This window comes from Pocillopora damicornis, chromosome 12 (genome assembly GCF_964200805.1).
Source record: "Pocillopora damicornis chromosome 12, jaPocDami1.2, whole genome shotgun sequence".
NCBI classification, from domain to species: Eukaryota; Metazoa; Cnidaria; class Anthozoa; order Scleractinia; family Pocilloporidae; genus Pocillopora; species Pocillopora damicornis.
Window position 1 is genome coordinate 12,470,391 of NC_142681.1, and position 23,250 is coordinate 12,493,640.

The following is a 23,250-nucleotide window of genomic DNA, read 5'->3' on the forward strand; positions in this document are numbered from 1 at the left end:
GTTGCAAAATTATGGCAGCAGCCAACACTTTTTTTCGCTTCGCTGTCGCCATTCTGTGTGTCTACATTGGTTCGCGCAATTTTTAAACGTCACCCGATGGAACCTGGGATCAAGGCTTAAGTGCCACATTGTCGCCATCGACGAAAAAAAATCGCCAAATGTGTCCGCAGCGATCTGTGGCGATCAAATTCGCCACAGATCGCCTTTGCCGTTGCTGATGAGAATCGTACCCATTCTATGCATATGATGAAGCCATATTGGTCTTGTACGACGTCACAACTCTCTTCACCAACGTGCCTTTAGATGAGACTATCAACATCTTGGTCAACAAAGCCTTCACAGATGATTGGTTTACCAAAACCGATGGCTTTACTCTGCAAGAGGATCAGCTCGCTGAACTACTCAAAACTGCTACAACCAATCAGCTTTTTAGTTTTAATGGTGAACTTTACGAACAAACAAATGGTGTGGCTATGGGCTCCCCTCCTGGCCCTTACGCACGATGGCTTGATACCCCATCTGTACACGAGGTATGTCGACGATACCATGACCAGAATGCCTAGCGCTGCTACTGCTGTTGTGTTTCTTACTACTCTGAATAACCTACACTCCAGTCTAACTTTTACGATGGAGCTTCCCGTTGGTAATTAGATCTCTTTTGTCGGCATTGAAATCGTCAAGAACGGAACTAAACTTGAAACTCAATTTTACCGAAAACCAACAAACACGCTTTTTTTTACGCTTCCACAGTCACACCGATAAACGCTGTAAAGACTCTTTACACCGAGCCTATGCCCTATCGTCTACCACAGAAGCTTTTAATGCAGAATGTGTCAAATTGCGATCTATTTTCAGTCGCCTTGAAATGCTCCGGTAGGCACAACGGAAAGAAACACCGATGATAGTAGCAAAGTAAGAATTAACCTTCCATTCAAAGATCAAGTGGCTGCTAAAGCATGCGGCTCGGAAGCAGTTGCGCGATCTTAGCCATGAGATTCTCCCTACATTGCAGCTTGTTTTTGTGAGCAAGAAATCGGGGCAAATTCTTAAACCCAAAGAAATCGGCATTGCGTTGTTTATCGTTTCTCGTGTAATCTGTGCGATGCAGATTATGTCGGATACACAGCCCGACACCTTCATCAACACATTGCTGAGCATAAATATTCGGCAATCGGTCGACATTTCGTGGAAGCTCACGGTAGAAACCACCTCCTGAAAGAAAACCAATTTGGAGTTTTAAGAAAGTACCAAGAAAAATTTGATTGTTTAGTCTTTGAAATGCTGTTCATCAAGAATCTGAAGCCTAATTTAAATATCCAGACGGACTCCATACTTGCCGTTCAGCCAACGTCGAAACGTCGTCGTTTTTTAGCAATCTTAAAATGTTTTTAAGAAATGTTTTATCGCAATTCTTTTTATAGTTAAATGTTTTTCTAAATCACTTCTACGTTTACAGAAAAAAAGAAAAAGAACTAAGCTCTAACGAGTGAGGCTGGTTTCTAAGATGTAAAAGATCTATCAAGATTCTGGTTTCCGTAGAATAAGGCAAGAAGAGCTTTCTTAAAGTGTTGTTTTTAAAAATGAAGGGTCTTAATTGGTCCATTTTTCATTATTAGTCCCTTTGAACAGCATAAACGTCAAACGCCACTGAAGCCAATAATTCCATAGGTCACGATCGGCCTTATTTACAAAGAGTGCGTTGGTTGTTTAACGTCACTTGCTAACCAGTTATGGCGACTTGGGGCAGAGATACTGCCACATGAAACCTTCCAAAATCCTTAAATGGCTGGCAAGGTGGCTGAAGTACCTCTACCATATGACCGTACCGCCTTGCGTGCGAAATCTCATAGAAAACCGTAGTAAAAGCTGTGAAGGAACTCCGCTAATCGGAAAAAAATTATGCTCACCATTAGATTGGAAAAAACAGCATCTCTTTTCGCGTTTTCTAAACAAGTCCAAGCCTTCCAGAGCGTACTCTCTCCAAGCCGGCAAAGATGTTTGCAATCGCCTTATGGTCACACTTAGAAGTCACATGAGGCGATTCATAAAAGGAAGAAACGAGTGAAACAACGCCAGATTTCGTAACAGTTTTATCACTGTTAATGCCCTTAAGGCCTGAACGATTTTTCTGGACCCTAATATTTCTTCGACATATTTCATTTACTAACATAATATATTTACATACATTTTAAAAAGAAAATTGTTTCAAAACTACTGTTAGTCCTTTTTAATGTAATTATTAATAATCGTATCAATCAATTTTTGGTTGCAAAGCGGTTATCAATAACTATCTATCTATTTATCGAGTCATTGCATCATAATTCCTACGTCTTATTCCTTGGAAAGACCTCATGGCGGTGAACGCTGCGAGGGCGCATCTAGATATTACATCAATAAATTACTCGCTGTAAAAATCTGTTCCAAAATCTGCGGACGCATATCTGAGGTTTAAATCTAAGGGAATGTCTAAAATAGATTGCTCATAGTCTTTAGCTCTTGAATGTCGAAAATTGTAATGCTTGCGTTAACGCCTTGTCCATCGATGCCAAACCTGTCTTTGTCTTGAGGACGTGTAATTTCAAGGAAATATTTTGCCGCGTCGATGCCGTAACTCGATAGTCAGATCTAAAACGAACACTTGCAAACGAAATTGCTTTGTGCTCGGTGATGATAGTGTTTTGGGTCATGTCCTCCAAAGACTTAGAGTACAAAAGTTTGAACAATCTGATCATAATCATCAATATTCTTGCATTTAAAACAGCTTAACAAAATAAGCATAAAATAAAAAAAACTTAAAAAAATAGTGCTAGGATGACAAAATATTGCAAAAAAAGGAGTTGTGCTATTGGCTACACCACAAAAAATTTTCAAATAAATTACGAGAAATAATAAAATCTAATTTTAGTGATGAAACGATCAAAACAAAATCAAAATTTACGAAAATGCCGTATTTTAAATCACTTAAAATGAATTCATGCTGAGGTTAAGTTAATTACGTCACTTGTAAACATTGACTACTTCTTCCATTCCTGGAAAAAGGCAAAATAAAATTCCAGGACTTTTCAGGTTTTCCAGGACTCGTACGAGGCTTGTGCAGATGGGTGGGAGTCACACTCATATCCAAGACTGAACACAGCTATGAAATCTACAATTTTAACGAATGTTAGTTGCATGCTGGCAAAGTTTACCATACGGCGGAATTTTACAACGTCATCGACGGGAGAAGGAAGTTGGCTCATTCCTCAACGAAACTTCTAAATTTACGAAAATTGAAGAAGCACTGTTTTTCAATTGATTTCATTGTCGCCGAGCCTAACTTACGGTCCCTGAGGTTGTAAATGTTTGCAATTATAGTTATCTTACCACCGAAAAACACACTTGCGCTGGCGCGTGATTTGAAGCGATGCGTGCAAACAAGAAGTCGCGCAAAATTAAAAAAGTGAGCTCTTTCTTCGCCCGGTTTCGCTTTCAGGCAGACGTACTTGATGCGATGAACGCTCTGATAAGCCCCTATGGAGCGTATCTCTTTCTGGGAGGAGGGGGTGGGGGGCACATTGAAGAAGACTCTCACATGAGATTTTTTTTGTTAAGGATAAACTTGAGAAAACGGAGTTTACGTGACGACGGTTCTTATCGGCGGAAAGCAATTTAACATTTTAACAAGAAAAGTAACTTACACTCCCACGTCCTCGAACAATCCAAGTTTAGCCGGAAATATTTCAGACATGAGCTTAATTACATATTCCAGGCCCGCCTTGCTGAATCGCTGTTCTAAATTCTGCAGAAAAAAATAAAAGATGAAAGGATTAATGAAATCTGCTTTATGATGATAATAATATGAATAATAACGATCACGAAAAAAATATCTCTGAACTAGGGGTATCCCCTAAATGATTGCAACGAATACGAGGGTTTTAGAGGCACTTTTCTCATTTGAATTAAAGTTTGTGTCACTCAAATAGAGAAAACCTTTAAATGAGGATGCCAAAAAATAGGGATTCCACTACGTAGTCGAAAATAGTCGACACATTACATCGGAAAAACTCTAGAGAATCTAAATTTAAATTTGCTGCCTCTCCCAAAGTTTATTGCATCAGTGAAAGAAACTCATATTTAGATGGGAGAAGGACTTGATTTTGTTTGAGTCATGTCTTAAAGATCATTTCGATTATGTGCCGCAATACCAAAAACATAATAGTCACCGGCAAATGTCCATTGAGAACGCTGGAAAATATAACCAAAACCCGATGAGAACGAAAAGTAAAAGCTACGGTGTGAGCAACACTATTGACCGAGTCACGACTGGTTTTTGCCTTCATCTGATTGGTTGAGAGTGTAGCGCTTGCGGCGACCAAGGCAAATCTAATTCCTAAGACTCCAAGGGGTGTCGCTTCAAGACACGGTTTACGAGGTATTTGGGAACTATTTTACGGATCGAGATTGAAGAATAACAAACCAAAGTTGACTGTTTACAAGATATCTTTATTCTTGAAAGCAATCGACCACGAACCACAATCAACGAGCAAAATCACGATCAATCTCACAATCAATCAATCGTAAACTGAAACAATAACACTTCTAAGCAGTTTTCAATCTGTGATCATCTTTTGCGCTTTAACAAAACGGTAACGAACCAAAAGAACGATGATTCGATAAAAACCAAGCAAAGGAACTTCCAGTAGAAAAAAAAAGAGATAGAGTGCGTATTTGTCCTGACCCACACTAGTACTGTGGACGGTAGATTATTTAAACTGTCTAATAGTTCTCAAGAGAACTAAAGTGAATTTCTCGTGAATTATTCTTGTATTATTCATAAATAAGAAATAAAATGTGTGATCCTAAGGGTCTTCATTGCAAATACATTTTGACAGCCGGTAAAAATAATTAAAAAAACTAAGAATGGTGAAATCAGAACTTATACTGCAGACTACTTCTTTTTGATTTCTTTTGATTTTTGTGGATTTTTCAGTGGCTAAATTTGCATTTTTTCTCGTCTTTTTTTTTTTTTAATCGAAGCGAATTATACCCCAAAAACAAATCATCACATACATGATATAACCAGGCTTCTTCTCTAAAAATCAATGAGCTTCATTATCAATTAAGAGGGGGCTCTCTTTTCCCATTTCTTTGCTGTTTACGGCTTAACTAACTGCCTTAAGAAAGTTAAGAGACTTGGGAGAGAAACTTTCTGAGTTTCCTCACGCGATTAGAAAGACCTGAAGTTCTAGATCGATCAAAAAGTCCTAACACAAATTCTTCATAGCAATTGCACTCTTTGAAACGACTTCTGAGCTCGATATCAAATGGATTTCAAGTATGAATGTAGTCTAGGTCAGGTACAACTGTTTATCACTTAAGTAAATGTGAAAAAGGGGAAAATTGAATTTTTAAACCAAAACTGTTAGAAATTTTAAAAAGAGGTTTCTTTTACGTCATTGCCATTTGGTATTTATTTGTTTATAACCTTTCTAAGCTTTCTTAAAATTTATTTTATATTCCAATCGTAACTGTTTTAAAACTACAATTAATTCCATAGTCATTTCTTTTAGCCCATTTGCAGATAATCTTCATGTTCGCTTTAGAGTTTGTAAGACTTGTCGCTAATTTTCAGACCGCTCCAACATAGAAGATGTACATAAATAATTTTCGCTTTTAATGTTCACTCTCAAAAAGATGAAAGATTGTAATCAATGAGAATATGATTCAGCCTAAGAATAAAACGTTTCTTTTACATCACGTGACGAGATGGACGAACCAAAAAAACTAGATCAAAGTAACTTATTTAAGACAGTGTCTACATTGAGTGACTTAGTGAGTAAGTGAGTTAACATTTACATTTTATATTCCCAACTAAGACCACTTTCTACGCTTCGCTTAGCTGCAAGTTAACAAGGTTGATGCACTTCAACACGTATGTTGGGTCCGTCCAGTAGTAAACATGGTCTACTATCATGTTCAATTCTTCTCCCATTATCTCGGAGGGCTAAAGATAACGCTGGCTGACAGTTCCAATCTGGAATTGAAATTTTTTACGCTAATCTTGCCTTACCCATGACAAACGCACAGTGAACTTGGTAGGTCACATCTGTTAAACGGAGGAGAGCGACGGCTGTATATCATTGATGAGAAGCGTCTGAGAAGAGGTGTAATTTTACTTCTCTAACTTCACCAAAATCCTCGGGCTTGAGACAGTGGTCTACTTGCATTCCTTGCAGCTTCGGGAGATCGTCTAACCAGCGTTTCTATTACGGCAATTAGAGAAGGATGACGAAAGGTTTTTGACATCTACCTCTAATGGGTCATCCGTACCTAAGCTCTTTCTACTGAGTTTGCAAAAGCAACTTAGCCTTCATGAAATGTAGTGCGATGAATTCCAAAAGATCGAAGGTGGAATAAACAGCTGACACAATCCCTCTTCGTGTCATTGGTCTATGGTTCGCTAGGTGCAATATCTTCTCTAAGACCTCCCATGCAAAATTGTCTTCCTCTGTATTCCACTTGAGGCCAGGAGTACTCTCTGTAGGAAGTCATTCAAGCTCTAGATTAATTACAGATTTGGCTCTTTCAGACTCTGGGATTGCAGCCAGCACTTCTGTATCATTACTTTACCACTTTTCCATGCGAAAAACGCCCTTCTCGAGCAGCCTGCGCAGTTGACTTGCTAAACTTACTACTTTCTCACTGGCACTTGCCTGCTTCATCATGATATCAACATATATGTTACACTTCACTGTCGCTTCTACTTTTGCATCAAACCTCTCCTGATTCAACTGTGCTGTCTTCCTAAGACAGAAATTAGCAACGCTTGGTCAAGATGTAGCACCAAATAGATGTTTCACTAATCGATACTCTTCCATTTCCTTTGTTAGGTCACCATTCGGCCACCATAAAAATACTTTCATATTTAAAAAGTGTCACAATCTTTTGGGTCCACCAGGAATTGGTAAAACATTGCTTCTATGTCAGCAACTACTAATGGTGTTTGTCCAAACTTTTTTGCACGATCACCACCCTCACCTTGCCGGGCTTCAAGGGATGCGTTACTGGATGGTGAGGGAGGTACCACACTGGTCTATTCGTTGTGTTCAACTCTTCTACAGACACTCTTTCTGCATGTCTTCTTTCTATGGAGTCGTTCATTGTCGTCCGATATTTCCTCAACAATTCTTCATCCTTCATGAGACACCTCTTCAAAAACAGAGCACTTCGCTCTGCCTCTCCTTTTGTTGAGTTTGTATGGTAGGTCGTGTCGCCAGGGCCAAAGTCTTACGTAAGAAGATAAGTCAGCCTATGACGCTGAAAGCTCACGAAGAAAGATTTGATATTTTCTGTGAGGTACAGAACGTTGCGTGACTGATCTAATACAATCTTGTCATACTGTAAGCTTACTTTTCAGATGGATGTAGGCTTCGAACCTCTACCATTAATTTGTTCCGGTTGCTTTGTTAGGCTATACAATAAACCTAAACAACTCTGGTTAAAAATCTAGAGATTGTCGTGGTGCTATCTAACGAACTCATAGTTTATCCCTGCATGAAAGTGAGAAAAGAGGATTATAATCTTTTACTTTCGTCACGTTATCTTACAAACTTTTGTAAATTAGATAACTGCCAAAATTTTTAACCAAAATTGATTTCCGAAGTAAGATGATACTGGATGATCGAATCTCTTACCAAATCGGGAGAAGAATTATCTCGATCAGCAGCTGCTGTAACTTTAGTGAGATTTCTAATAATCTGGTGACTGATCCAGATTCCTATTTACCTTGAAGTATCTCTCTATATTTCTACAGCTTGTTTACATAACACCACACTCACAGGGCGGTCGTAGAGTGACCTTCTTCGAGAAATTAGGAGGAGGACGAAAGACTCACATGATTCTAAAGTCGCATGACTTCGGTCCACCGGTAAGCTGATCACAATAAAGTCACTCGCCAAAGTAGCTGGAGTTTCAACAACAAATAAAACACTTACTGAGGACAGTGCGGAAGCGAAAACGTTTCATAAATTATATATGTTCGATGTTAGCTTTATTTTTGCAGATATAAACAATCTCACTATTAGACGGTTTTCTTTCAACAGCAGGTGATTTTGTTTGTTATATAATTGAGCAAGGTCCTCTAAATAGCTAAGTGGCTTTGACAACCACGAAACCTAACGTCTATTTAGCAAGGTGTGTCAAAACGACTCGTGGGTGAAACGAACGCGTTAAATATAATGCAAAGATGAAACTGAGCAAAATTAGGCCAAAGTGAAAGAAGTTACTCAACATTTGCTACCCACGCAAATCCATTTTTCGTCTAGTGCAATAACAAGACGTTTGTTGGTAGATCGAGTTGTAGACTATGAGTTCGGATAACAGCTCTGATCGCAAAAGGTTTGTTGGTCAATCTGTGAGTCACTGAGCTCTGATCGCCAGACGTTTGCTGATCGATTACGGAGTCAAAGAGCTCTTGGCAAGAGCTTTGGTAAGAGCTCCAGAACGCATGCAAGAAGTTTGTTCGTTGAACGGGGTGTACTTTATTTCTGATAAGACCTTCTCATCCTGAGACCATTTTTTGGTCGAGCAGGGAGTCAATGAACTCTGGTAAGAACTCCCGATTGCAAGCAGGTTGTTGGCCGATTCTGGGGTCACTAAGCTCTGATAAGAGTCCCCGGTTGCAAAAAAATTCGTGGTTCAATTGGGGAGTCAATAAAGAAAGTAATAATTTTCTCACGCTTTCGTAATTTTCAAAACAAACTTTATTTTCCAAATGAACAGGGGTGGCCTGAGTGTGCATCTGTGCGATTATAAAGCATAAGCCATTCATAATTCTTGTGAGAATGGTTGAAATGTTTCAAATGTTTTGATTGGTTGCATAAGACTGAGAAAATTTGGTTAATCAACTCAGTTGATAATGTAAATTAAAACTAGAGTTGTCAAAATGTCAAACCATTAAAGTTTATAAACCATCAAAGTTCACGAACTGAAATAATTCAGCATTGTTAATTCATTTATTAGTGCTCTCGCCTAAAAGAAAGTAGAAGTCGTTAAGTTGAAGCAAAAAAGAATGTCAGATGTGTGACCGCACCCATCTTCAGAAATCTTCAAATGGTTTGATAGTGATACATGGCGTAACATACGGTTCAAAACTTAATTAGGGCATTTTCCTTATCGAAAAATCAATTTTCATGTCGGAAATCAGTTAACAAGGTCCGTTATTGTTAGCCCATTTCTGAATTCTTCATTGTCTGCTATTTTCCGTGTCTGATATTATTTAATGAAATGACTAATCATATCCTTATTATCAAAAATGAAAAACGTGATCTTCTTTAATTAAATGTTTGAGAAAAAGGTAAATAACAACGATGCTGATATGAAATCGAAAGGAACCTAGGAACTATAATGAGAAATCCGATCGGATCGCAGACACGCCCAAAAAGAATAAAAATTATATGTTTTATCTTAAAGTGTGCGAGATACCGAAGTATAGCAATCCAATCTAAAAACACTCTAAAACTGCGCAATACAATTGCGTAACTTTGAAATGAAGGAGAAGCAGAAAATGCGCGAGATTCTACCGTGACTATCTCACTAAGAAATCCTTAAGATTCCCAAGATACCAACGTAAATATCGATTGAAAAAGAAGCCTGAAGTTGCGCAAGATACTAACGTAACAATCCAATGAAAGATAATCCTAAAAGTGGTGAGATCTAACGTAATAATCCAATAAAACAGAATCCTAAAAGTGCACAAGATACTTACGTAACATTTGAATGAGGGAGTATCCTGAAAGTGTGTAAAACACAAACCTAACAATCAATTCATGTTTTCATATTGAGAATAGAAAAACTTTATATTGATTTTAACTCATAGAAATATATCTTCCTTATAATCGTCAGCCGTCAAAACCCCCGAAATTGAGAGCCTGAAGGCTTATACTATTTTGCGAAACGAAACGAAAAGAAACGAAACGAAACGAAATCAGGTGAGATAGAACAAAACTAAAAGAAAAATGCAGATATAATTCTAACAAGGTAAAGAAAACTTTCACAAGGAATTTGGAGTAATCGTTCATTAACAAGAAGGATTTTTATTCATTTCGCAAAATAGTAATTTTAGGAGCGTTACTATTTTGCGAAATGGAAGTTTTCACCCTGCGGTGACAACGTGATCTCTTTCATGTCGCGAAAATACATTTAAACATTACAAATTAATATATCAACGAAGATTTTGGCCTCCTCTTATTTCTTAAACCGTATTAAAATGTATTTCGCAAAATAGTAATTTTAGGAGAGTTACTATTTTGCGAAATGGACAATTTTTACCCAGCGGTGACTAACGTAACCTCTTTTATGTCATAAAAAAGTACATTTAAACATTAAAAATTAGTATATCAACGAAGATTTTGGCCTCTTCTTATTTCTTAAACCGTATTAAAATGTATTTCGCAAAATAGTAATTTTAGGAGAGTTACTATTTTGCGAAATGGACTATTTTCACCCTGCGGTGACAACGTGACCTCTTTCACGTCACGAAAATACATTTAAACATTACAAATAAGTATATCACCGAACATTTTGGCCTCCTCTCATTTCTTAAACCGTACTAAAATATATTTCGCAAAATAGTAATTTTAGGAGAGTTGCTATTTTGCGTGACCTCTTTCATGTCACGAAAATACATTTAAACATTACATTATAGTATATTCTCAAAGATCTTGGTCACCTCCTCTTTAATGTAGTAATTTCTAAACTAATTGAATGTTGTAATTCCGAAAAATGTTTATTTTGCGAAATGGATTATTTACACTCGGCGGGCGGGAACTCGAGAATAAGGGCGAAGGGATTGTTGCAGATTCCCTTGAACTTCACAATGTTTGGATGTTTCAACTCTTGAATGATTCTTGCTTCCTTTACAAACGTTTTCTTATCCAATATGTCCTCGCCGAGCAATTTCTTAACGACGACTTTCTCCGTAGCGGCCGATTTCCCACCCGCATCAGGAACAGTCTGCCAGTTAGCAGTGAACACAGCACCATAAGCGCCCTTACCAATGATTTCCTTGTTTGTCAAACACTTGAAATCATGAACTGGAAGACCTGAACAGTCGATGGTTTTGGGCTTAAGAACAGGAAATTTAAAAGCCATAATCTTGCCTGATTTAGCAGCACACAAAGCGAGCACAAAGCAAACTTCTTGCAGCACGTGGAACTTGCGCAAATGCGAAACACGATCTCTTGCTCGTAAGGAAGAGGTGTGCGACGGGGGTGTAATCAGAAGCGCGTAACTTTTCCATGTATATTATTTTTATTAAAAATTTTGAAGCAAAGTAACTGTATTACTTGTGATTATAAAACTGCTGGACGACTATTTCGGCATGGATATGCTTCTGTTCTCTATACGAGACAGAGTCTAAACGTGTTTAGCCGCCACTGGAAAACTGTCATGTTGGTTTTGCACCGAAACAGTGCACACCCTTCAAAACGCACGAAATTGAGTCTTTCAAATCTCTCAGGAGAACATGCCAACTTCCCCCTAGAATAGCTCCGTCGCTAGTAAAAACAGCTTTTACCTCTTACTTTCCGCTCCCTCCCATGTCATTAATTGGACACAACCTCGGTTTGGGCCTTCAGCGGGGCTCTCTTGACTTGGTTTCGGCGTCACGCAATACGGTACTACACAGTTGTCGATTTTGATTAAATGAACCTGTTAGCCCAAACCTCTTGTTGCATGTTTATTGAGATGACGTTATTAATTGGCTCTTACTTAATCATTTGAAGCTGAGGAAAGGAAAACACCGCCTTGTTACTTGGCAGTGAAGAAGTACAGACCACAGCTAATTAAAACACTTACGTACAAGGAAAGGTGAGACTTGTAAACCCCATCTGTCACGAGTCAGTTTTCTCAGGCGGCATTTAAATCATCTATGGTCCATTTTGCAAAACAGTAATTCTTCCAAAATTACTGCCTCACGAAATAAACTTAGAAGACGTTTATATAGGTGAAGATAGCTTAGACCTTTTGAGATTTGATAGTGCGTTAAATTGAAACTTACCGAAAACCTATTGTATGACACGAGAATAACAACATCGTTACCGCTGAGTGAAAATAGCTTAGCTTAGCTATTCCGTAAAACAGTAATTTTTCTGACATTACTACTTTGAGAAATTAATTATATCTGGATAGAGAAAGAGGAGGTGACCGAACCCTTCGAGAATATACTATAATGAAATGTTTAAGCGTATTTTTGTGACCCGAAAAGAAAGTTATTGAGGGGTAAAAATAGTCCATTTCGCAAAATAGTAACTCTCCTAAAATTACTATTTTGCGAAATTAATTTTGAAACGGTTTAAGAAATAAGAGGCGGCCAAGATGTTCGGTGATATACTAATTTGCAATGTTTAAATGTATTTTTGTGACATGAAAGAGGTCACGTTGTCACCGCAGGGGTAAAAATAGTCCATTTCGCAAAATAGCAACTCTCCTAAAATTACTATTTTGCGAAATATATTTTGATACGGTTTAAGAAATAACAGCAGGCCAAAATGTTCGGTGATATACTAATTTGTAATGTTTAAATGTATTTTTGTGACATAAAAGAGGTCACCTTGTCACCGCAGGGTGAAAATAGTCCATTTCGCAAAATAGTAACTCTCCTAAAATTACTATGTTGCGAAATACATTTTAATACGGTTTAAGAAATAAGAGGAGGCCAAAATGTTCGTTGATATACTAATTTGTAATGATTAAATGTATTTTGTGACGTGAAAGAGGTCACGTTGTCACCGCGGGGTGAAAATAGTCCATTTCGCAAAATAGTAACTCTCCTAAAATTACTATTTTGCGAAATACATTTTAATACGGTTTAAGAAATAAGAGGAGGCCAAAATCTTCGTTGATATACTAATTTGTAATGTTTAGATGTATTCTCGTGACATGAAAGAGGTCACGTTGTCACCGCTGGGTGAAAATAGTCCATTTCGCAAAATAGTAACTCTCCTAAAATTACTATTTTGCGAAATACATTTTAATACGGTTTAAGAAATAAGAGGAGGCCAAAATCTTCGTTGATATACTAATTTGTAATGTTTAGATGTATTCTCGTGACATGAAAGAGGTCACGTTGTCACCGCAGGGGTGAAAATGGTCCATTTCGCAAAATAGTAACTCTCCTAAAATTACTATTTTGCGAAATATATTTTAATACGGTTTAAGAAATAAGAGGAGGCCAAAATCTTCGTTGATATACTAATTTGTAATGTTTAAATGTATTTTCGCGACATGAAAGAGGTCACGTTGTCACCGCAGGGTGAAAATAGTCCATTTCGCAAAATAGTAACTCTCCTAAAATTACTATTTTGCGAAATGAATAAAAACCTTCTTGTTAATGAACGATTACTCCAAAATCATTGTGAAAGTTATCTTAACCTTATTAGAAAATATATCTGCATTATTCCTTTTGTTTTATTTCATCTGACCCGATTTCGTTTCGTTTCGTTTCGTTTCGTTTCGCAAAATAGTATAAGCCGAGCCTGAACTGAGGTCCTAGACGTTGAAAATGAACAGAGGTCCTAAACTTTGAACCTGAACTGCGAGCCTAAACTGGGAACATGAATTGCGAGCATAATCTCAGAACATGAAATTATCTTCATCATCATTGAGCTAGGAATTTAACAATAATTTGTTGTGTTAGCATGTTTCATCGACAAACAAAGCACGGAACTAAGGTCTTCAAGTAAGGTCTTTGAAGCATTGTACTTAACTTACGAAGAAATAGGAAACTACTTCATACAAGCACTCATAGGAAAAGCGAAAATACTGAACGATATGTACGCGAAGACGGGAAACGAACTTACCACTGCAGTGACGCGGGGAACGAAACTCGTCACTTCAACGACGCAGAAAACGAGACTCGCAAAGCAACAAGGCAAAAAAACAGACCTGAGAAGCCGGATTTGCATATGGCGCGAAATAAAAGTGTGAAAAATTCAAAACACTGACATGTGGGGTTACGTAAAAACACAATCTCAATGAAGAAGTGATCTTACATAGCATTTGTTTACAGCTAATCCTGGTCTGTTCACTCGTTACTAATTTAGATTTTCAGGATAAAATGTACTCATGACATTTGACATACCTGCATACTGATTAGCCAATGTTACAAGTATACCACGAAGAAGCCCTGGTCACGGTTGAAAATTAGATGAAAATGAAACAAATTCAGAAACCTATGGAAACCATGCAAGTAAAAATAGATATAGAATTGTGAATATTATGCAAGGTTTTTTTGGGTCCAAATTAAAAAAGTATTCGTTGACTTGTGAAAGCGGGATTTTTATCCCTACCTTTGAGGTCCATTACCAAATGTCGAGGCTTTGATGAGCCATGTTAAGAGGGAAGGAAAGTGGGAGGTGGGAGGGAGGGGAGGGGCGGATGCCGATTTCGTTTCAAGTACGATAATTGGAAAAATTCACGCGTCACGTAAATGAAAGGGGAAGTTCAAATCTTTCTTCTTGTATGAAAGTTTTCGGGGAAATCATGAGGTTTTCACGAGTTTAGAAAAGACAATCATGGGTCACGTATACTTTAGGAGGCAAATCACACCTCAAGCTGGTTCATAAATTCACGAATCAAGCTCGCCTTTCTGTAAAATTCACGTGTCACATATTAATTTTGGCCTTAATCATACGTCTCGTATAAACCCTTTGTCATCCTTTTAAGCATGGAAGATAGTAAAAAAACAAACAGAAACAACGAGAATTCATCCTGATTGATCAAACAACTCCTCCATATCAAGATTTCTCCTTCCGTTCGATTATCGCAGACATAATTTCCAATGTTAAAGGGGCGGTGTGATACATTTAAGTCGCCCCCCTTGCAGGGAATGTGAAATGGAAGAATCAATCATTTAACACATACATCATAAATCTAAAATAATCAAAAAATAGAATCGGTGGTATATCTTTTTAAAGGAAATGTTTTATCTTGACCACTGTTGTGTTTAAAACAGCCTCTTGTTTCTGCAATTATGGCAGTTAAAATTTAGAACATACACACAAGTGCATATCATTAGGAAAATAGCTAATTGGTAATTGCTACTTTTCTCTTGAAATTTAATGCATTCCAAAAAGTAAACAATAAGGAATTCATCTCCCCTCCCCCCCCTCCCCCAGTTGAAATGGTCGTTTCTTAATTCATTTTTCATTTCAGTAGTGAAAGACTGAAAAAAATTAACCAACTAGAGATCCGATTTTAGGTTTGGCAAAATTAATGTATGATTTTATGGTTTCGGGAGCATACAACCCCATCAAAGATTTGTCTCAGTTATTTGACAACGGTGAGAATTTACTTTTGGTAGTTTTGTGTTGCGCCCCGACGGACAGTTGACGTGTAAAGAAAAGTACTGTGCCCTCTTCTGGCGGATCAGACGTCATCTTGTAACTTCTTAATTGCTTCTCGCAATTTTTTGATGATGCGCTTGCATTTGCTAACGTATCGCTAAGGGGTCGCATCCGACATTAGGGCATTTTTCAACACGCAATTGCACTGTTCCGCCTACCCTTCCATTGACAGCCTTTGTTAGAACAGTACATTCCTAAATACTCGGCAAGCATGTCCAGACTGACAATCAAGGTTAGAAACAAACAGAAAAAGGAGCTGTTGTTGCAGAGGTATTATTTGCCGGCAGGATGACAGACTTCTGTCATCCTAGAATGACCATAGCCACATGCCCGGCGAAGTGGTTTGATCATCACTGTTAAACTATGATTGGAAAAAAAAGAAAAGAAATATCACTGGTCATTAGAGTTACTTGAATATCATGCTTTGATTGTTTTCCCCAAACAGTGTTTTTCTTAGGTTTTCCTTCATGAATTTATCTTCTTAGAATTATGTTGGAATTCAGCTCGTGGAATTCAATTTGGCTACCACATAAGCTTTCAATGACGAAGTTCATCGGCTGGAGTCCGTGGAGCACGAGAGCCAATAACTTACTTTAGGAGAAAAAGCACCGCAGAGAGTGCCACATTAAAAATATATATATATATATGGTTTTTTTTCTCATCGCACCTATCCTGAGCAACCAGCTATTTACAAATGAATAAAGGGGGTAAGTTTCTAAAGAAACTGTGGTGCTGCGTCGGTGGGAGAATGTAACAGGGTAATTTCGTCTTATCAACTGAGTTGATTACGTAAATTGGCCACCGTATTGCACTGAAACTCTTTATGGTAGCCAGTTTGCATTAACAATTCAGTTGATAACACTGAATTACCCAGTTATTTACAAAGTCGACATCGTTCATGTGCTACCAAAAATTAAAGAAAAGCGAGAGTGTATACCCATTTCACAGCTTGCTTTACTACTGCTGTAAAGTTAGATGTCCAGGAGCTAAACCTAGTCCCTCAAGTTGTGTTTCCTGGGTAGCTGTTATGCTCAGCTGTCTAGCTTTGAACTTACATACCTTTACACCAGATTCATTAAAAATATTTAGTATATTTGCGATGAGCAACGGGAACAACATAGTTCCTGTTCGTGCTCGTGGCCTTGGTTTGGACCAACAACAAAGTTCCTATTTACATCTGTGTTTTCAATGGTTGACTAGTATTTTAATAGTGCAGAGTATCAAGTGCTTTGTTGCCAACCCTCCAAAGTTTGTTGTAACACATTGCATCGGCATGTCGCAGTACTATCAGTGGTTATAAAGGAAGGGTGACTTTTCTATCTGCTCTCCGTTTTTCCCTTTTATGGAATTTTAACGCAGAACATGAACGCAGAACATGAACGCATAAAATAAACGCAGAACATGAACGCAGAACATAACCTCATAACATGAACGCAGAGCATAAACTCGGAACATGAACTCAGAACATGAATTCAGAACATGAACTGAGAGCATGAACTCGGAACATGAACTCAGAACATGAACTCAGAAATGAATTCAGAATATGAACTCAGAGCATGAACTCAGCGCATGATCTTGGAACACGAACTGCGAGCCTGAACTGCGAGCCTGAAATAGAAGCATGAACTGCGAGCCTGAACTGAGAACATAAACTGCGAGCCTGAAGTGCGAGCTTTAACTGCGAGCCTGAACTGCGAGCCTGAACTGCGAGCCTGAACTGCGAGCCTAAGCGAGCCTGAACTGCGTGCCTGAACTGCGAACATGAACTGAGAGCCTGAACTGCGAGCCTGAACTGTGAGTTGAAACTGCGGGCATGAACTAAGAAGAATGACTGAGAGCACAAAACAAGAACCTGGACTAAGGTTCTAAACGGAGATCCCCAACTGAGTGCCTGAGCTAAGTTAAAATTTAGCCCGAACATACATATTAACCGTCATTCGTCAAAATTGCAACTTAATATTAGCCGTCGAATCTCCCCACTTAATCAACATTTTTAGATCTGGAGGTCTCTGCAGAAAGGAAAACTAGTCTCTTGGTTTCCAAAGATGCTTAGTTTATCGTCATTTTTACTGATTTAAGCCAACAAAGGTGACATTTTGAACATCGGAATCAACGACGATCTTATCTATGATCTATGCTTAAAAATCCTTAGAGTGCGCTTAAGTCTAGAAATAGAACAGCACGAGATAACATAACAATCAATTGGAAAATAGTCCTAATAGTGCGCAAGATACAACGGTTTAAATCCAATGAAAGAGAATCCTAAAAGTGCGCAAGATACTAAAGTAACAACTGATCCAAAGACGTACTAACGTAACAATCCAAAAGGGGAATTCTAAAAGCGCGCGAGGTACTAACGTAAAAATCCGAAAAAAGAGAATCTTATAAGTGTGGAAGATACTAACGCAGGAGTCCAATGTAAGACAATCCTATCCAATGAAAGATAAACCTAAAAGTCTGCGAATACTAACGTAATAATCCAATGAAAGAGAATCTTATAAGTGCGCGAGATACTCACCTAACAGTCGAATGAGAGAGAATTCTAACACCTTTAATTTGCACAATCACGAGTATTCGATTAGCAGCAACTCATTGAATACGAATCACTTCCTTTCGTCAGCGAAAGACTGAATAGATCTGAACGTTATTTATTACTTTTACTAAGAACGGAAAGACTTAATATTCAAGCAAGATGTGGAATTGTGAACATAACGCAAGCTTTTGTTGAGTCCACATTAAAAAGTAAAGTATTTGATGACTTGTGAAAGCGGGATTTTCATCACTCCTCTTGAGATCAAACAGTATTGCACAACACATGCACAAAGATTTGAATACTACAGCAAAAACATCACCTTGAATCACTTCCAACCAACGCTCAATGTAATCTACCGGAAGCCTCTCCTGAAAATGAGTGCAAAAATATCAATGAACGTTTAACGTGTCTGCAAGCGGCTCTGATCGCTACCATGAAAATGTTTTTGAACAAGTGGGAAAGTTGACCTTTTTCAAAAATTCGAAAGCTGTCGAACTGTTGAAAGGTTGAAACTTGAGAAATGTCCGTCTATATTTCCACACTAATGCAATAAAAGCATTTTGACATTTTTCGCTGAAAGTACTGGCTTCACTTATTGGAACTGGGAGCCTCATGGCTGAGCTCGGTACAGAAAGTTTCCAGATGTAATCGACCTAGCCCATTTGCTAGCGTGTATAGTGGTATGTTGTTCGCACCGATCAGATCACCAATCAAATTCCACTTCGACACTGCGCTCTATCTCGTGTCATATCCTTGTCAACAACCTGCATTTTATCACGTATTCTACCCGCATAATACAAAAAAAAAAAATCCTGAAAAAAATTCAAATGGAACTGAGTTCTACTGTTTTCAAAAATAACTCTGTTATACTGCATGCGTAGTATGCCTGTTTCTCATTTTGAGTGCTTTCGCCCACGCTCTTCACGACTTTCCTTTCTCGGATTGTAGATTTTTTGTTTTGTTTGATTCATTAATAAATTCTACCTTTCCTGACAGTTAAGGCCTACTGTGTTTGAAGATATTTTTAAATTAAAATTTGACTCAATATCTCACCCGCTACCGCTGTTATTGATTGTTGTAAGGCCTTTTATTGCGCCTCCTAGAGTACACAGTTACATAGGTTGAAGATCAAATTTAGAATCGGGGCTAATCTTCTTTCTTGGCTCACAGGTTACGGTAAAGAACGCTACTCAGTCAGAGGAGCTAAATGTAACTTGCGGCATCCCACAAGGAACAGTGCTAGGCCTATGTTTGTTTAGTTTGTACACTAGTGTCATGCCAGAGGCTGTGACATCAGGCAATCTCTACCTGTATGCTGACGATACTACAGTTCGCTGCATCGCATCAACTGTTGATTAAGCATGCAACCAATTAAACAAGGCACTTGACGAGCTTAAAAAATGGTGCATGACTAACTCGTTAACACCACACTCTTCAAAATGCGAAGTAATGTTGTTACACCGGAGAACCTTCCTTGGTCTATATTCTTTGATTACCATTGGTAACGTTGACGTTGCGTGAGTATGTCACACAAGGCTGCTGGGTATTACTATAGACCGAAAACTTACTTAAACGACACATCTTACGGAATTAAAGAACAACTTTCTCACTAAATTGAAATTATTACAAAATCGCTTTTTCCTAAAGAGGATATCTTTCCTTGATCCATCTTTTGAGGTGATTCTCACCTCTGTGACAGATGACATCATTGTCTGGGGAAACTGTGACAACCTAGATTACATTAAATCCCTGCAAGCTACACGGTCGCTGGAAGGAAAATTTTTAATTTGCCACCGGACACACCATCAGAAGCAATTATGAAACTCACTCAATGGAACTCGATTTGTGATCTGTATAAACTAAGTCCTGTTAAACTATTGCACAACATAGTTAGCGATAATAAACCCCAATTTATTCCAAATTAGCTAAATGGCGCAACAGTCCATATAACTTGAGAGGATATAATAAGGCCGTTGTTCTGCGATTTTCCACCTATTTTATGAACAATTCTATCCCTAATAACGGCGCTGTATAGAGGATTTTTGTCTCAGATTAAGACTCTTGATGTTTTTCAAGCAATTTTATAGAAAGTTGAAATCTGATCCCGAATTCAAGGAGTTCAGATTTACTAGCTTCTTCGTACAGTCGGTAGCAAAGATTTCCGACGTTTAATTTAAAATTATCTTTAATCACAAAAGTACACTTTGCATTTCCATGTGTTTTCTTTTAATTCTGCTTATTCATTTCATATATTTATCCACTTTTGCATGCAGGTTACTTGAGTATGAGCTATTTACACACGACCCCTCAAGCATGTAATGCTTTCATTCTAATCGTGTTTAAATAAAAGATGTTACTTACTTACTTACTAAATAAAGGATCTTAATTACTTACTTACCCGTTTGCTACACTCACTCTTGAGATATCAAGTTAAACGCTCCTACAAAGTTTTCATATCTACACGCGCCATTGTTTTAACCTCTAATGACAACCACAATCTCTGGCAGCCTCAATTAGCTTACAACAGAGATTTATCTGATTTCAGCAAAAAGTTTTACAAGTTACGACAAGTCATCAAAGAACGCCACATTACTTCCCAGTCTCCAGTGTTGTTTAGGTGACTTTCGTTTAGAGTATCCCTAGAGGGGATACCCTACACATTACACGGCGATACCCGAAATACTGAGGCAGCGGTAGTTTTAGTCTTGGAAATTGTCCCGACTGTAATTCAATTGATATGTTTATCTTTCACCTCCAGAAGCATCAGCCACGAGGTCTTCATCTTGGTGAGTACGATTAATAATTTTTCATACCCAGTTTTCCATCGCTGAAATGACTAAGTAACTCAAGAGAAATAGTTCTTTTTGGGTAAGCCCATAATCCGATCTTTATGTTTGTACTCTGTACTTGCATATCATTCGAATAATACGTGGCGAAAGAGTCGCCATTGCTGTGAAATAAATTTAGAGCGCCTTTGTATTCTATCCATTGAGTAACTCTGGAGATGTAAGGCTCTCATGGGAAAGCCCACTTACTCGTTTTTCGATAAAGCTTGCATTATGTATTTATGTCACGTTATGAAAGAATCTTTCTAAAATGTACCTTAGTAGCTTTATACCCCTAACTCTATCTCCACAGCTATGATTTAAAACCATCATTCAATTTGAGGACATGATGATCCAAAAAAAATATCAGACCTATGTATATCATGACTGTCTGTACATGATATCATAAGATATTCGTGGAGATTCACTACATGGTTTCCTAGTGGCTTTTCTGCATTAGCAATCAAATTAACTTTGTTTCAGCAGGATTCAGCGAACGATTCAAAGATCACGCTAGATACAAATTCAGTTTCTGTTTTCCACTTGTAACCTAGCGTTTAATGGTCGAGGTACTCTTCATTGAAATCTTTGCATACTCGCGGTTTTTACAATACACAAACTTCCAGTGGCCGTAATGTGCATCGGTAAATAAAGTGACCTCGTTTCCATTTCAAAGTGCGAGGTCTCGTGTAAGAAGACCAGCCGTTCACTCTATGAAATTGCACGCCAATGGAGGGTTTTTTTCCTTAGACAAATTTAAATTTACCTGACTTCACCGAAATTGCGTGATAGTGTAGTTAATCACTACTCTTACTTTTGCGTTGGAAGTCTCGTAGCCCGCAATTGAAGTACGATCACCTTTTTTGCATTACGCAACAGAACCAAACAGCTTTCGTGCCAATTCCTTTAACGATACCCGTTTTCTGGTCAGCTATAATAACTGACTTATTTTTCCTAATCGCTATGATCACATAAAGTGTATAATACAATCTGTCTTTTGTGGATCACTACATGTGGATCACTACATGAAAGCTTCCTTTTCAGAGGGAAGTAACCTTCAGGTTTCCCCAGCTCTATATTGGTTCGATTGCGTTATAGTGAACCATGAATCCAAGAAAAATTCGTTGAAAGTTTGAAGATACTCTTCATGCTACTCGTGTTATTTCTGACTAAGACAATATTTAACGATTATTCGCTAATGACGAGGTGAATATTGTTCAATAATCCGCGCGACGAAGTCGAGGGAATTATTCCACAATATTTACTGAGCCTGAGGTGAATAACGTTTTTCATATGATTGCTTAATTTCTTTGGTAAATTCGTTTTATTTTGGAGACCATTCTGTTACAATTGTTCAGGTTACTCGTGTCGAGATTAGCAGCCAGTCTCCCCTAAAATTTAGCAGGTTTTTCTTTATTCAATCAGCAAAACTTCAGATCTTTCTTTTGAGAATTGATACGCCAAACTCGATAACATCTTTTGCATTCTTCGAAATTGCATTTCCTTCTATCGAGTATGTCACTTCCTCGGTAACACTGACAAAACGCGATGCAGCCATTTTGAAATTTATCGCTGCTGCTGTAATCACCTTGCGCGAGGTGATTGTAGCGAGCTATGACGCAATTTTCAACTAATCTTAGCATGCACATCTCTATAATCACTAGAGCAATTTCACCGAGTAAATCTAAAAAGGCATAAAAGGGGAGCTCCAGTTTATTTTCAGGCCTTTTACTTCATTCAAGTTCCTCAGCATTGGCTGTCGAAGGCTTTTTTTCAAAGAAATTTAGGGACCTTTTCCAGGGCAAGGGGAGGGGGGGGGGGGGGGTGTGGAATATTGATAGGGTCTGAAACCGAGGGATGATGATCTCTCACAAATTGCAAAGCAATAAACACGCATGCTAGTCAGCTATATTTTCAAGGAGCTGAAGACCTTCGTTGGTGTTCCTACATTTTGAACGGATTTTCCGGAATAGGGATTGTTTTATTCAGATGTGGTGTAAGATGTCAGTATCGGTTGAATTGATATTTTATTGAACGCCATTGATAATTTCGTTTAGGGGAAATGAGCCAAAATTGAAAGAAACTACTTCGAACTCAGTCGATTAATCGATGGGTACACGTAAGAACTGTGAGGTAATAGAACAGATTAAAATAGAAAAAAGGGAAATAAGTCAATTATTTTAAATTCTCTTGATGTCAATGGGTATGACGGCTTACTCCAGTGATTTTTACTCTAGCATGTCAAAATTCTCTGATAAGCGTAGAAAAATATAAAAAACAAAACTCACTTTTAACTTGTGCTTAAACCTGTTATTTTTTCAATTTTCTCTTTCGATTATATTCCTTTCATGATAATTTTTTCTCTGGCTGACTGGAACTGTATGTGTCTGTGTCTTAAAGGCAACGGTCTACCGTCTGTTTCTTGCGCAAAGAAAGTTTGATTAAAACAAAGTTAGTCTATAACTAAAAAAACAATATCTTATTTCAAACTTGATAATGGAGAGGGACT

The 23,250-nt window shown here is 37.9% G+C and overlaps 1 protein-coding gene and 1 long non-coding RNA gene across 7 annotated transcripts in view; one reads left to right on the top strand and one right to left on the bottom strand.

Annotated features, from left to right (window-relative positions):
- Window positions 1–2,154: 2,154 nt before the first annotated feature.
- LOC149036535 (uncharacterized) overlaps window positions 2,155–23,250 on the bottom strand; it is a 57,078-nt gene continuing 35,982 nt past the window's right edge. Inside the window, exons 1-4 of one of the 3 annotated variants that reach the window (XR_016181677.1) lie at window positions 18,236–22,452; window positions 14,120–15,744; window positions 3,678–3,778; window positions 2,155–3,145 (exon numbers count right to left, since the gene is read on the bottom strand). This is a non-coding gene — a long non-coding RNA (uncharacterized LOC149036535). Of the gene's footprint in view, window positions 3,146–3,677; window positions 3,779–8,210; window positions 9,909–13,514; window positions 15,745–18,235; window positions 22,453–23,250 lie in introns of those variants that run through there. The other 2 variants (XR_016181678.1, XR_016181679.1) reach the window with 2 other exon arrangements.
- LOC113684407 (uncharacterized) overlaps window positions 20,485–23,250 on the top strand; it is a 50,333-nt gene continuing 47,567 nt past the window's right edge. The window contains exon 1 of one of the 4 annotated variants that reach the window (XM_089189338.1): window positions 20,485–20,702. The gene's annotated coding sequence lies outside the window, so the exon portion shown is untranslated. The remainder of the gene's footprint in view (window positions 20,703–23,250) is intronic. The other 3 variants (XM_089189340.1, XM_089189336.1, XM_089189339.1) reach the window with 3 other exon arrangements.